Here is a 12,940-nt window from a genome sequence, read left to right as displayed (position 1 = left end):
CACTGTCAGAGGGTCAGTGCTGAGGGAGTGCTCCACTGTCAGAGGATCGGTACTGAGGGAGTGCCGCACTGTCAGAGGGTCAGTGCTGAGGGAGCGCCGCACTGTCAGAGGGTCAGTACTGAGGGAGTGCTGCACTATCAGAGGGTGAGTGCTGAGGGAGTGCCGCACTGTCAGAGGGTCAGTGCTGAGGGAGTGCTGCACTGTCAGAGGGTCAGTACTGAGGGAGTGCCGCACTGTCAGAGGGTCAGTGCTGAGGGAGTGCCGCGCTGTCAGAGGGTCAATGCTGAGGGAGTGCCGCATTGTCAGAGGGTCAGTGCTGAGGGAGTGCTGCACTATCAGAGGGTCAGTACTGAGGGAGTGCCGCACTGTCAGAGGGGCAGTGCTGAGAGAGTGCCGCACTGTCAGAGGGTCAGTGCTGAGGGAGTGCTGCACTGTCAGAGGGTCAGTACTGAGGGAGTGCCGCACTGTCAGAGGGGCAGTGCTGAGAGAGTGCCGCACTGTCAGAGGGTCAGTACTGAGGGAGTGCCGCACTGTCAGAGGGTCAGTACTGAGGGAGAGCCGCACTGTCAGAAGGTCAGTACTGAGGGAGTGCCGCACTGTCAGAGGGTCAATGCTGAGGGAGTGCCGCACTGTCAGAGGGTCAGTGCTGAGGGAGTGCCGCACTGTCAGAGGGTCAGTACTGAGGGAGTGCCGCACTGTCAGAGGAGCAGTGCTGAGAGAGTGCCGCACTGTCAGAGGGTCGGTACTGAGGGAGTGCTGCACTGTCAGAGGGTCAGTGCTGAGGGAGTGCCGCACTGTCAGAGGGTCAGGACTGAGGGAGTGGCGCACTGTCAGAGGGGCAGTGCTGAGAGAGTGCCGCACTGTCAGAGGGTCAGTACTCAGGGAGTGCTGCACTGTCAGAGGGTCAGTGCTGAGGGAGTGCCGCACTGTCAGAGGGTCAGTGCTGAGGGAGTGCTGCACTGTCAGAGGGTCAGTACTGAGGGAGTGCCGCACTGTCAGAGGAGCAGTGCTGAGAGAGTGCCGCACTGTCAGAGGGTCAGTAGTGAGGGAGTGCTGCACGGTCAGAGGGTTAGTGCTGAGGGACTGCCGCACTGTCAGAGGGTCAGCGCTGAAGGAATGCCGCACTGTCAGAGGTTCAGTACTGAGGGAGTGCCGCACTGTCAGAGGGTCAGTGCTGAGGGAGTGCCGCACTGTCAGAGGGTCAATGCTGAGGGAGTGCCGCACTGTCAGAGGGTCAGTGCTGAGGGAGTGCTGCACTGTCAGAGGGTCAGTACTGAGGGAGTGCCGCACTGTCAGAGGGTCAATGCTGAGGGAGTGCCGCACTGTCAGAGGGGCAGTGCTGAGGGAGTGCTGCACTGTCAGAGGGTCAGTGCTGAGGGAGTGCTGCACTGTCAGAGGGTCAGTACTGAGGGAGTGCCGCACTGTCAGAGGGGCAGTGCTGAGAGAGTGCCACACTGTCAGAGGGTCAATGCTGAGGGAGTGCCGCACTGTCAGTGGGTCAGTGCTGAGGGAGTGCTGCACTGTCAGAGGGTCAGTACTGAAGGAGTGCTGCACTGTCAGAGGGTCGGTGCTGAGGGAGTGCCGCACTGTCAGAGGGTCAGTACTGAGGGAGTGCCGCACTGTCAGAGGGGCAGTGCTGAGAGAGTGCCGCACTGTCAGAGGGTCAGTACTGAGGGAGTGCTGCACTGTCAGAGGGTCAGTGCTGAGGGAGTGCCGCACTGTCAGAGGGTCAGTGCTGAGGGAGTGCCGCACTGTCAGAGGGTCAGTGCTGAGGGAGTGCTGCACTGTCAGAGGGTCAGTACTGAGGGAGTGCCGCACTGTCAGAGGGGCAGTGCTTAGAGAGTGCCGCACTGTCAGAGGGTCAGTAGTGAGGGAGTGCTGCACTGTCAGAGGGTCAGTGCTGAGGGACTGCCGCACTGTCAGAGGGTCAGAGCTGAGGGAGTGCCGCACTGTCAGAGGGTCAGTACTGAGGGAGTGCCACACTGTCAGGGGGTCAGTGCTGAGGGAGTGCCGCACTGTCAGAGGGTCAGCGCTGAAGGAGTGCCGCACTGTCAGAGGGTCAGTACTGAGGGAGTGCCGCACTGTCAGAGGGTCAGTGCTGAGGGAGTGCCGCACTGTCAGAGGGTCAGTACTGAGGGAGCGCGCACTGTCAGCGGGTCGGTACTGAGGGAGCGCGCACTGTCAGAGGGTCCGTGCTGAGGGAGTGCCGCACTGTCAGAGGGTCAGTGCTGAGGGAGCGCCGCACTGTCAGAGGGTCAGTGCTGAGGGAGTGCTGCACTGTCAGAGGGTCAGTACTGAGGGAGTGCCGCACTGTCAGAGGGTCAGTGCTGAGGAAGCGCCGCACTGTCAGAGGGTCAGTGCTGAGGGAGTGCTGCACTGTCAGAGGGTCAGTACTGAGGGAGTGCAGCACTGTCAGAGGGTCAGTGCTGAGGGAGTGCTGCACTGTCAGAGGGTCAGTGCTGAGGGAGTGCCGCACTGTCAGAGGGTCAGTGCTGAGGGAGTGCCGCACTGTCAGAGGGTCAGTGCTGAGGAAGCGCCGCACTGTCAGAGGGTCAGTGCTGAGGGAGTGCTGCACTGTCAGAGGGTCAGTACTGAGGGAGTGCCGCACTGTAAGAGGGTCAGTGCTGAGGGAGTGCTGCACTGTCAGAGGGGCAGTGCTGAGGGAGTGCTGCACTGTCAGAGGGTCAGCGCTGAAGGAGTGCCTCACTGTCAGAGGGTCAGTTCTGAGGGAGTGCCGCACTGTCAGAGGGTCAATGCTGAGGGAGTGCCGCACTGTCAGAGGGTCAGTACTGAGGGAGTGCCGCACTGTCAGAGGGGCAGTGCTGAGAGAGTACTGCACTGTCAGAGGGTCAGTACTGAGGGTGTGCTGCACTGTCAGAGGGTCAGTGCTGAGGGAGTGCCGCACTGTCAGAGGGTCAGTACTGAGGGAGTGCTGCACTGTCAGAGGGTCAGTGCTGAGGGAGTGCCGCACTGTCAGAGGGTCAGTGCTGAGGGAGTGCCGCACTGTCAGAGGGTCAGTGCTGAGGGACTGCCGCACTGTCAGAGGGTCAGAGCTGAGGGAGTGCCGCACTGTCAGAGGGTCAGTACTGAGGGAGTGCCACACTGTCAGGGGGTCAGTGCTGAGGGAGTGCCGCACTGTCAGAGGGTCAGCGCTGAAGGAGTGCCGCACTGTCAGAGGGTCAGTACTGAGGGAGTGCCGCACTGTCAGAGGGTCAGTGCTGAGGGAGTGCCGCACTGTCAGAGGGTCAGTACTGAGGGAGCGCGCACTGTCAGAGGGTCAGTGCTGAGGGAGTGCCGCACTGTCAGAGGGTCAGTGCTGAGGGAGCGCCGCGCTGTCAGAGGGTCAGTGCTGAGGGAGTGCTGCACTGTCAGAGGGTCAGTACTGAGGGAGTGCCGCACTGTCAGAGGGTCAGTGCTGAGGAAGCGCCGCACTGTCAGAGGGTCAGTGCTGAGGGAGTGCTGCACTGTCAGAGGGTCAGTACTGAGGGAGTGCCGCACTGTAAGAGGGTCAGTGCTGAGGGAGTGCTGCACTGTCAGAGGGGCAGTGCTGAGGGAGTGCTGCACTGTCAGAGGGTCAGCGCTGAAGGAGTGCCTCACTGTCAGAGGGTCAGTTCTGAGGGAGTGCCGCACTGTCAGAGGGTCAATGCTGAGGGAGTGCCGCACTGTCAGAGGGTCAGTGCTGAGGGAGTGCCGCACTGTCAGAGGGGCAGTGCTGAGAGAGTACTGCACTGTCAGAGGGTCAGTACTGAGGGTGTGCTGCACTGTCAGAGGGTCAGTGCTGAGGGAGTGCCGCACTGTCAGAGGGTCAGTACTGAGGGAGTGCTGCACTGTCAGAGGGTCAGTGCTGAGGGAGTGCCGCACTGTCAGAGGGTCAGTGCTGAGGGAGTGCCGGACTGTCAGAGGGTCAGTGCTGAGGGAGTGCCGCACTGTCAGAGGGGCAGTGCTTAGAGAGTGCCGCACTGTCAGAGGGTCAGTAGTGAGGGAGTGCTGCACTGTCAGAGGGTCAGTGCTGAGGGACTGCCGCACTGTCAGAGGGTCAGTGCTGAGGGAGTGCCGCACTGTCAGAGGGTCAGTACTGAGGGAGTGCCGCACTGTCAGAGGGTCAGCGCTGAAGGAGTGCCGCACTGTCAGAGGGTCAGTACTGAGGGAGTGCCGCACTGTCAGAGGGTCAGTGCTGAGGGAGTGCCGCACTGTCAGAGGGTCAGTACTGAGGGAGCGCGCACTGTCAGCGGGTCAGTACTGAGGGAGCGCGCACTGTCAGAGGGTCAGTGCTGAGGGAGTGCCGCACTGTCAGAGGGTCAGTGCTGAGGGAGTGCCGCACTGTCAGAGGGTCAGTGCTGAGGGAGTGCTGCACTGTCAAAGGGTCAGTACTGAGGGAGTGCCGCACTGTCAGAGGGTCAGTGCTTATAGAGTGCCACACTGTCAGAGGGTCAGTAGTGAGGGGTGCTGCACTGTCAGAGGGTCAGTGCAGAGGGACTGCCGCACTGTCAATGGGTCAGTGCTGAGGGAGTGCCGCACTGTCAGAGGGTCAGTACTGAGGGAGTGCCGCACTGTCAGAGGGTCAGTGCTGAGGGAGTGCCGCACTGTCAGAGGGTCAGTGCTGAGGAAGCGCCGCACTGTCAGAGGGTCAGTGCTGAGGGAGCGCTGCACTGTAAGAGGGTCAGTGCTGAGGGAGTGCTGCACAGTCAGAGGGTCAGTACTGAGGGAGTGCCGCACTGTCAGAGGGTCAGTACTGAGGGAGTGCTGCACTGTCAGAGGGTCAGTGCTGAGGGACTGCCGCACTGTCAGAGGGTCAGCGCTGAAGGAGTGCCTCACTGTCAGAGGGTCAGTTCTGAGGGAGTGCCGCACTGTGAGAGGGTCAGTGCTGAGGGAGTGCCGCACTGTCAGAGGGTCAATGCTGAGGGAGTGCCGCACTGTCAGAGGGTCAGTACTGAGGGTGTGCTGCACTGTCAGAGGGTCAGTGCTGAGGGAGTGCCGCACTGTCAGAGGGTCAGTACTGAGAGAGTGCTGCACTGTCAGAGGGTCAGTGCTGAGGGAGTGCCGCACTGTCAGAGGGTCAGTGCTGAGGGAGTGCCGCACTGTCAGAGGGTCAGTGCTGAGGGAGTGCCGCACTGTCAGAGGGGCAGTGCTTAGAGAGTGCCGCACTGTCAGAGGGTCAGTAGTGAGGGAGTGCTGCACTTTCAGAGGGTCAGTGCTGAGGGACTGCCGCACTGTCAGAGGGTCAGTGCTGAGGGAGTGCCGCACTGTCAGAGGGTCAGTGCTGAGGGAGTGCCGCACTGTCAGAGGGTCAGCGCTGAAGGAGTGCCGCACTGTCAGAGGGTCAGTACTGAGGGAGTGCCGCACTGTCAGAGGGTCAGTGCTGAGGGAGTGCCGCACTGTCAGAGGGTCAGTACTGAGGGAGCGCGCACTGTCAGCGGGTCAGTACTGAGGGAGCGCGCACTGTCAGAGGGTCAGTGCTGAGGGAGTGCCGCACTGTCAGAGGGTCAGTACTGAGGGAGTGCCGCACTGTCAGAGGGTCAGCGCTGAAGGAGTGCCGCACTGTCAGAGGGTCAGTACTGAGGGAGTGCCGCACTGTCAGAGGGTCAGCGCTGAGGGAGTGCCGCACTGTCAGAGGGTCAGTACTGATGGAGCGCGCACTGTCAGCGGGTCAGTACTGAGGGAGCGCGCACTGTCAGAGGGTCAGTGCTGAGGGAGTGCCGCACTGTCAGAGGGTCAGTGCTGAGGGAGTGCCGCACTGTCAGAGGGTCAGTGCTGAGGGAGTGCTGCACTGTCAAAGGGTCAGTACTGAGGGAGTGCCGCAATGTCAGAGGGTCAGTGCTTATAGAGTGCCACACTGTCAGAGGGTCAGTAGTGAGGGAGTGCTGCACTGTCAGAGGGTCAGTGCTGAGGGACTGCCGCACTGTCAGTGGGTCAGTGCTGAGGGAGTGCCGCACTGTCAGAGGGTCAGTACTGAGGGAGTGCCACACTGTCAGAGGGTCAGTGCTGAGGGAGTGCCGCACTGTCAGAGGGTCAGTGCTGAGGAAGCGCCGCACTGTCAGAGGGTCAGTGCTGAGGGAGCGCTGCACTGTAAGAGGGTCAGTGCTGAGGGAGTGCTGCACTGTCAGAGGGTCAGTACTGAGGGAGTGCCGCACTGTCAGAGGGTCAGTACTGAGGGAGTGCTGCACTGTCAGAGGGTCAGTGCTGAGGGACTGCCGCACTGTCAGAGGGTCAGCGCTGAAGGAGTGCCTCACTGTCAGAGGGTCAGTTCTAAGGGAGTGCCGCTCTGTCAGAGGGTCAGTGCTGAGGGAGTGCCGCACTGTCAGAGGGTCAATGCTGAGGGAGTGCCGCACTGTCAGAGGGTCAGTACTGAGGGTGCGCTGCACTGTCAGAGGGTCAGTGCTGAGGGAGTGCCGCACTGTCAGAGGGTCAGTACTGAGAGAGTGCTGCACTGTCAGAGGGTCAGTGCTGAGGGAGTGCCGCACTGTCAGAGGGTCAGTGCTGAGGGAGTGCCGCACTGTCAGAGGGTCAGTGCTGAGGGAGTGCCGCACTGTCAGAGGGGCAGTGCTTAGAGAGTGCCGCACTGTCAGAGGGTCAGTAGTGAGGGAGTGCTGCACTGTCAGAGGGTCAGTGCTGAGGGACTGCCGCACTGTCAGAGGGTCAGTGCTGAGGGAGTGCCGCACTGTCAGAGGGTCAGTGCTGAGGGAGTGCCGCACTGTCAGAGGGTCAGCGCTGAAGGAGTGCCGCACTGTCAGAGGGTCAGTACTGAGGGAGTGCCGCACTGTCAGAGGGTCAGTACTGAGGGAGCGCGCACTGTCAGCGGGTCAGTACTGAGGGAGCGCGCACTGTCAGAGGGTCAGTGCTGAGGGAGTGCCGCACTGTCAGAGGGTCAGTGCTGAGGGAGTGCTGCACTGTCAGAGGGTCAGTGCTGAGGGAGTGCCGCACTGTCAGAGGGGCAGTGCTGAGAGAGTGCCACACTGTCAGAGGGTCAATGCTGAGGGAGTGCCGCACTGTCAGTGGGTCAGTGCTGAGGGAGTGCTGCACTGTCAGAGGGTCAGTACTGAAGGAGTGCTGCACTGTCAGAGGGTCGGTGCTGAGGGAGTGCCGCACTGTCAGAGGGTCAGTACTGAGGGAGTGCCTCACTGTCAGAGGGTCAGTTCTAAGGGAGTGCCGCTCTGTCAGAGGGTCAGTGCTGAGGGAGTGCCGCACTGTCAGAGGGTCAATGCTGAGGGAGTGCCGCACTGTCAGAGGGTCAGTACTGAGGGTGCGCTGCACTGTCAGAGGGTCAGTGCTGAGGGAGTGCCGCACTGTCAGAGGGTCAGTACTGAGAGAGTGCTGCACTGTCAGAGGGTCAGTGCTGAGGGAGTGCCGCACTGTCAGAGGGTCAGTGCTGAGGGAGTGCCGCACTGTCAGAGGGTCAGTGCTGAGGGAGTGCCGCACTGTCAGAGGGGCAGTGCTTAGAGAGTGCCGCACTGTCAGAGGGTCAGTAGTGAGGGAGTGCTGCACTGTCAGAGGGTCAGTGCTGAGGGACTGCCGCACTGTCAGAGGGTCAGTGCTGAGGGAGTGCCGCACTGTCAGAGGGTCAGTGCTGAGGGAGTGCCGCACTGTCAGAGGGTCAGCGCTGAAGGAGTGCCGCACTGTCAGAGGGTCAGTACTGAGGGAGTGCCGCACTGTCAGAGGGTCAGTACTGAGGGAGCGCGCACTGTCAGCGGGTCAGTACTGAGGGAGCGCGCACTGTCAGAGGGTCAGTGCTGAGGGAGTGCCGCACTGTCAGAGGGTCAGTGCTGAGGGAGTGCTGCACTGTCAGAGGGTCAGTGCTGAGGGAGTGCCGCACTGTCAGAGGGGCAGTGCTGAGAGAGTGCCACACTGTCAGAGGGTCAATGCTGAGGGAGTGCCGCACTGTCAGTGGGTCAGTGCTGAGGGAGTGCTGCACTGTCAGAGGGTCAGTACTGAAGGAGTGCTGCACTGTCAGAGGGTCGGTGCTGAGGGAGTGCCGCACTGTCAGAGGGTCAGTACTGAGGGAGTGCCGCACTGTCAGAGGGGCAGTGCTGAGAGAGTGCCGCACTGTCAGAGGGTCAGTACTGAGGGAGTGCTGCACTGTCAGAGGGTCAGTGCTGAGGGAGTGCCGCACTGTCAGAGGGTCAGTGCTGAGGGAGTGCCGCACTGTCAGAGGGTCAGTGCTGAGGGAGTGCTGCACTGTCAGAGGGTCAGTACTGAGGGAGTGCCGCACTGTCAGAGGGGCAGTGCTTAGAGAGTGCCGCACTGTCAGAGGGTCAGTAGTGAGGGAGTGCTGCACTGTCAGAGGGTCAGTGCTGAGGGACTGCCGCACTGTCAGAGGGTCAGAGCTGAGGGAGTGCCGCACTGTCAGAGGGTCAGTACTGAGGGAGTGCCACACTGTCAGGGGGTCAGTGCTGAGGGAGTGCCGCACTGTCAGAGGTTCAGCGCTGAAGGAGTGCCGCACTGTCAGAGGGTCAGTACTGAGGGAGTGCCGCACTGTCAGAGGGTCAGTGCTGAGGGAGTGCCGCACTGTCAGAGGGTCAGTACTGAGGGAGCGCGCACTGTCAGCGGGTCGGTACTGAGGGAGCGCGCACTGTCAGAGGGTCCGTGCTGAGGGAGTGCCGCACTGTCAGAGGGTCAGTGCTGAGGGAGCGCCGCACTGTCAGAGGGTCAGTGCTGAGGGAGTGCTGCACTGTCAGAGGGTCAGTACTGAGGGAGTGCCGCACTGTCAGAGGGTCAGTGCTGAGGAAGCGCCGCACTGTCAGAGGGTCAGTGCTGAGGGAGTGCTGCACTGTCAGAGGGTCAGTACTGAGGGAGTGCAGCACTGTCAGAGGGTCAGTGCTGAGGGAGTGCTGCACTGTCAGAGGGTCAGTGCTGAGGGAGTGCCGCACTGTCAGAGGGTCAGTGCTGAGGGAGTGCCGCACTGTCAGAGGGTCAGTGCTGAGGAAGCGCCGCACTGTCAGAGGGTCAGTGCTGAGGGAGTGCTGCACTGTCAGAGGGTCAGTACTGAGGGAGTGCTGCACTGTAAGAGGGTCAGTGCTGAGGGAGTGCTGCACTGTCAGAGGGGCAGTGCTGAGGGAGTGCTGCACTGTCAGAGGGTCAGCGCTGAAGGAGTGCCTCACTGTCAGAGGGTCAGTTCTGAGGGAGTGCCGCACTGTCAGAGGGTCAATGCTGAGGGAGTGCCGCACTGTCAGAGGGTCAGTACTGAGGGAGTGCCGCACTGTCAGAGGGGCAGTGCTGAGAGAGTACTGCACTGTCAGAGGGTCAGTACTGAGGGTGTGCTGCACTGTCAGAGGGTCAGTGCTGAGGGAGTGCCGCACTGTCAGAGGGTCAGTACTGAGGGAGTGCTGCACTGTCAGAGGGTCAGTGCTGAGGGAGTGCCGCACTGTCAGAGGGTCAGTGCTGAGGGAGTGCCGCACTGTCAGAGGGTCAGTGCTGAGGGACTGCCGCACTGTCAGAGGGTCAGAGCTGAGGGAGTGCCGCACTGTCAGAGGGTCAGTACTGAGGGAGTGCCACACTGTCAGGGGGTCAGTGCTGAGGGAGTGCCGCACTGTCAGAGGGTCAGCGCTGAAGGAGTGCCGCACTGTCAGAGGGTCAGTACTGAGGGAGTGCCGCACTGTCAGAGGGTCAGTGCTGAGGGAGTGCCGCACTGTCAGAGGGTCAGTACTGAGGGAGCGCGCACTTTCAGCGGGTCGGTACTGAGGGAGCGCGCACTGTCAGAGGGTCAGTGCTGAGGGAGTGCCGCACTGTCAGAGGGTCAGTGCTGAGGGAGCGCCGCGCTGTCAGAGGGTCAGTGCTGAGGGAGTGCTGCACTGTCAGAGGGTCAGTACTGAGGGAGTGCCGCACTGTCAGAGGGTCAGTGCTGAGGAAGCGCCGCACTGTCAGAGGGTCAGTGCTGAGGGAGTGCTGCACTGTCAGAGGGTCAGTACTGAGGGAGTGCCGCACTGTAAGAGGGTCAGTGCTGAGGGAGTGCTGCACTGTCAGAGGGGCAGTGCTGAGGGAGTGCTGCACTGTCAGAGGGTCAGCGCTGAAGGAGTGCCTCACTGTCAGAGGGTCAGTTCTGAGGGAGTGCCGCACTGTCAGAGGGTCAATGCTGAGGGAGTGCCGCACTGTCAGAGGGTCAGTGCTGAGGGAGTGCCGCACTGTCAGAGGGGCAGTGCTGAGAGAGTACTGCACTGTCAGAGGGTCAGTACTGAGGGTGTGCTGCACTGTCAGAGGGTCAGTGCTGAGGGAGTGCCGCACTGTCAGAGGGTCAGTACTGAGGGAGTGCTGCACTGTCAGAGGGTCAGTGCTGAGGGAGTGCCGCACTGTCAGAGGGTCAGTGCTGAGGGAGTGCCGGACTGTCAGAGGGTCAGTGCTGAGGGAGTGCCGCACTGTCAGAGGGGCAGTGCTTAGAGAGTGCCGCACTGTCAGAGGGTCAGTAGTGAGGGAGTGCTGCACTGTCAGAGGGTCAGTGCTGAGGGACTGCCGCACTGTCAGAGGGTCAGTGCTGAGGGAGTGCCGCACTGTCAGAGGGTCAGTACTGAGGGAGTGCCGCACTGTCAGAGGGTCAGCGCTGAAGGAGTGCCGCACTGTCAGAGGGTCAGTACTGAGGGAGTGCCGCACTGTCAGAGGGTCAGTGCTGAGGGAGTGCCGCACTGTCAGAGGGTCAGTACTGAGGGAGCGCGCACTGTCAGCGGGTCAGTACTGAGGGAGCGCGCACTGTCAGAGGGTCAGTGCTGAGGGAGTGCCGCACTGTCAGAGGGTCAGTGCTGAGGGAGTGCCGCACTGTCAGAGGGTCAGTGCTGAGGGAGTGCTGCACTGTCAAAGGGTCAGTACTGAGGGAGTGCTGCACTGTCAGAGGGTCAGTGCTTATAGAGTGCCACACTGTCAGAGGGTCAGTAGTGAGGGGTGCTGCACTGTCAGAGGGTCAGTGCAGAGGGACTGCCGCACTGTCAATGGGTCAGTGCTGAGGGAGTGCCGCACTGTCAGAGGGTCAGTACTGAGGGAGTGCCGCACTGTCAGAGGGTCAGTGCTGAGGGAGTGCCGCACTGTCAGAGGGTCAGTGCTGAGGAAGCGCCGCACTGTCAGAGGGTCAGTGCTGAGGGAGCGCTGCACTGTAAGAGGGTCAGTGCTGAGGGAGTGCTGCACTGTCAGAGGGTCAGTACTGAGGGAGTGCCGCACTGTCAGAGGGTCAGTACTGAGGGAGTGCTGCACTGTCAGAGGGTCAGTGCTGAGGGACTGCCGCACTGTCAGAGGGTCAGCGCTGAAGGAGTGCCTCACTGTCAGAGGGTCAGTTCTGAGGGAGTGCCGCACTGTGAGAGGGTCAGTGCTGAGGGAGTGCCGCACTGTCAGAGGGTCAATGCTGAGGGAGTGCCGCACTGTCAGAGGGTCAGTACTGAGGGTGTGCTGCACTGTCAGAGGGTCAGTGCTGAGGGAGTGCCGCACTGTCAGAGGGTCAGTACTGAGAGAGTGCTGCACTGTCAGAGGGTCAGTGCTGAGGGAGTGCCGCACTGTCAGAGGGTCAGTGCTGAGGGAGTGCCGCACTGTCAGAGGGTCAGTGCTGAGGGAGTGCCGCACTGTCAGAGGGGCAGTGCTTAGAGAGTGCCGCACTGTCAGAGGGTCAGTAGTGAGGGAGTGCTGCACTTTCAGAGGGTCAGTGCTGAGGGACTGCCGCACTGTCAGAGGGTCAGTGCTGAGGGAGTGCCGCACTGTCAGAGGGTCAGTGCTGAGGGAGTGCCGCACTGTCAGAGGGTCAGCGCTGAAGGAGTGCCGCACTGTCAGAGGGTCAGTACTGAGGGAGTGCCGCACTGTCAGAGGGTCAGTGCTGAGGGAGTGCCGCACTGTCAGAGGGTCAGTACTGAGGGAGCGCGCACTGTCAGCGGGTCAGTACTGAGGGAGCGCGCACTGTCAGAGGGTCAGTGCTGAGGGAGTGCCGCACTGTCAGAGGGTCAGTACTGAGGGAGTGCCGCACTGTCAGAGGGTCAGCGCTGAAGGAGTGCCGCACTGTCAGAGGGTCAGTACTGAGGGAGTGCCGCACTGTCAGAGGGTCAGCGCTGAGGGAGTGCCGCACTGTCAGAGGGTCAGTACTGAGGGAGCGCGCACTGTCAGCGGGTCAGTACTGAGGGAGCGCGCACTGTCAGAGGGTCAGTGCTGAGGGAGTGCCGCACTGTCAGAGGGTCAGTGCTGAGGGAGTGCCGCACTGTCAGAGGGTCAGTGCTGAGGGAGTGCTGCACTGTCAAAGGGTCAGTACTGAGGGAGTGCCGCACTGTCAGAGGGTCAGTGCTTATAGAGTGCCACACTGTCAGAGGGTCAGTAGTGAGGGAGTGCTGCACTGTCAGAGGGTCAGTGCTGAGGGACTGCCGCACTGTCAGTGGGTCAGTGCTGAGGGCGTGCCGCACTGTCAGAGGGTCAGTACTGAGGGAGTGCCACACTGTCAGAGGGTCAGTGCTGAGGGAGTGCCGCACTGTCAGAGGGTCAGTGCTGAGGAAGCGCCGCACTGTCAGAGGGTCAGTGCTGAGGGAGCGCTGCACTGTAAGAGGGTCAGTGCTGAGGGAGTGCTGCACTGTCAGAGGGTCAGTACTGAGGGAGTGCCGCACTGTCAGAGGGTCAGTACTGAGGGAGTGCTGCACTGTCAGAGGGTCAGTGCTGAGGGACTGCCGCACTGTCAGAGGGTCAGCGCTGAAGGAGTGCCTCACTGTCAGAGGGTCAGTTCTAAGGGAGTGCCGCACTGTCAGAGGGTCAGTGCTGAGGGAGTGCCGCACTGTCAGAGGGTCAATGCTGAGGGAGTGCCGCACTGTCAGAGGGTCAGTACTGAGGGTGTGCTGCACTGTCAGAGGGTCAGTGCTGAGGGAGTGCCGCACTGTCAGAGGGTCAGTACTGAGAGAGTGCTGCACTGTCAGAGGGTCAGTGCTGAGGGAGTGCCGCACTGTCAGAGGGTCAGTGCTGAGGGAGTGCCGCACTGTCAGAGGGTCAGTGCTGAGGGAGT

At 61.5% G+C, this 12,940-nt stretch overlaps 1 protein-coding gene across 1 annotated transcript in view; it reads left to right on the top strand.

The window, feature by feature from the left end:
* The first annotated feature begins 324 nt into the window (after nucleotides 1-324).
* LOC144505327 (uncharacterized) overlaps nucleotides 325-12,940 on the top strand; it is a 69,466-nt gene continuing 56,850 nt past the window's right edge. The window contains exon 1 of the mRNA XM_078231446.1: nucleotides 325-342. The gene's annotated coding sequence lies outside the window, so the exon portion shown is untranslated. The remainder of the gene's footprint in view (nucleotides 343-12,940) is intronic.

This window comes from Mustelus asterias, chromosome 16 (genome assembly GCF_964213995.1).
Source record: "Mustelus asterias chromosome 16, sMusAst1.hap1.1, whole genome shotgun sequence".
Lineage (NCBI taxonomy): Eukaryota > Metazoa > Chordata > Chondrichthyes > Carcharhiniformes > Triakidae > Mustelus > Mustelus asterias.
Note: the sequence above shows the minus strand (reverse complement) of the source record. Positions and strands in the feature narration are given on the sequence as shown.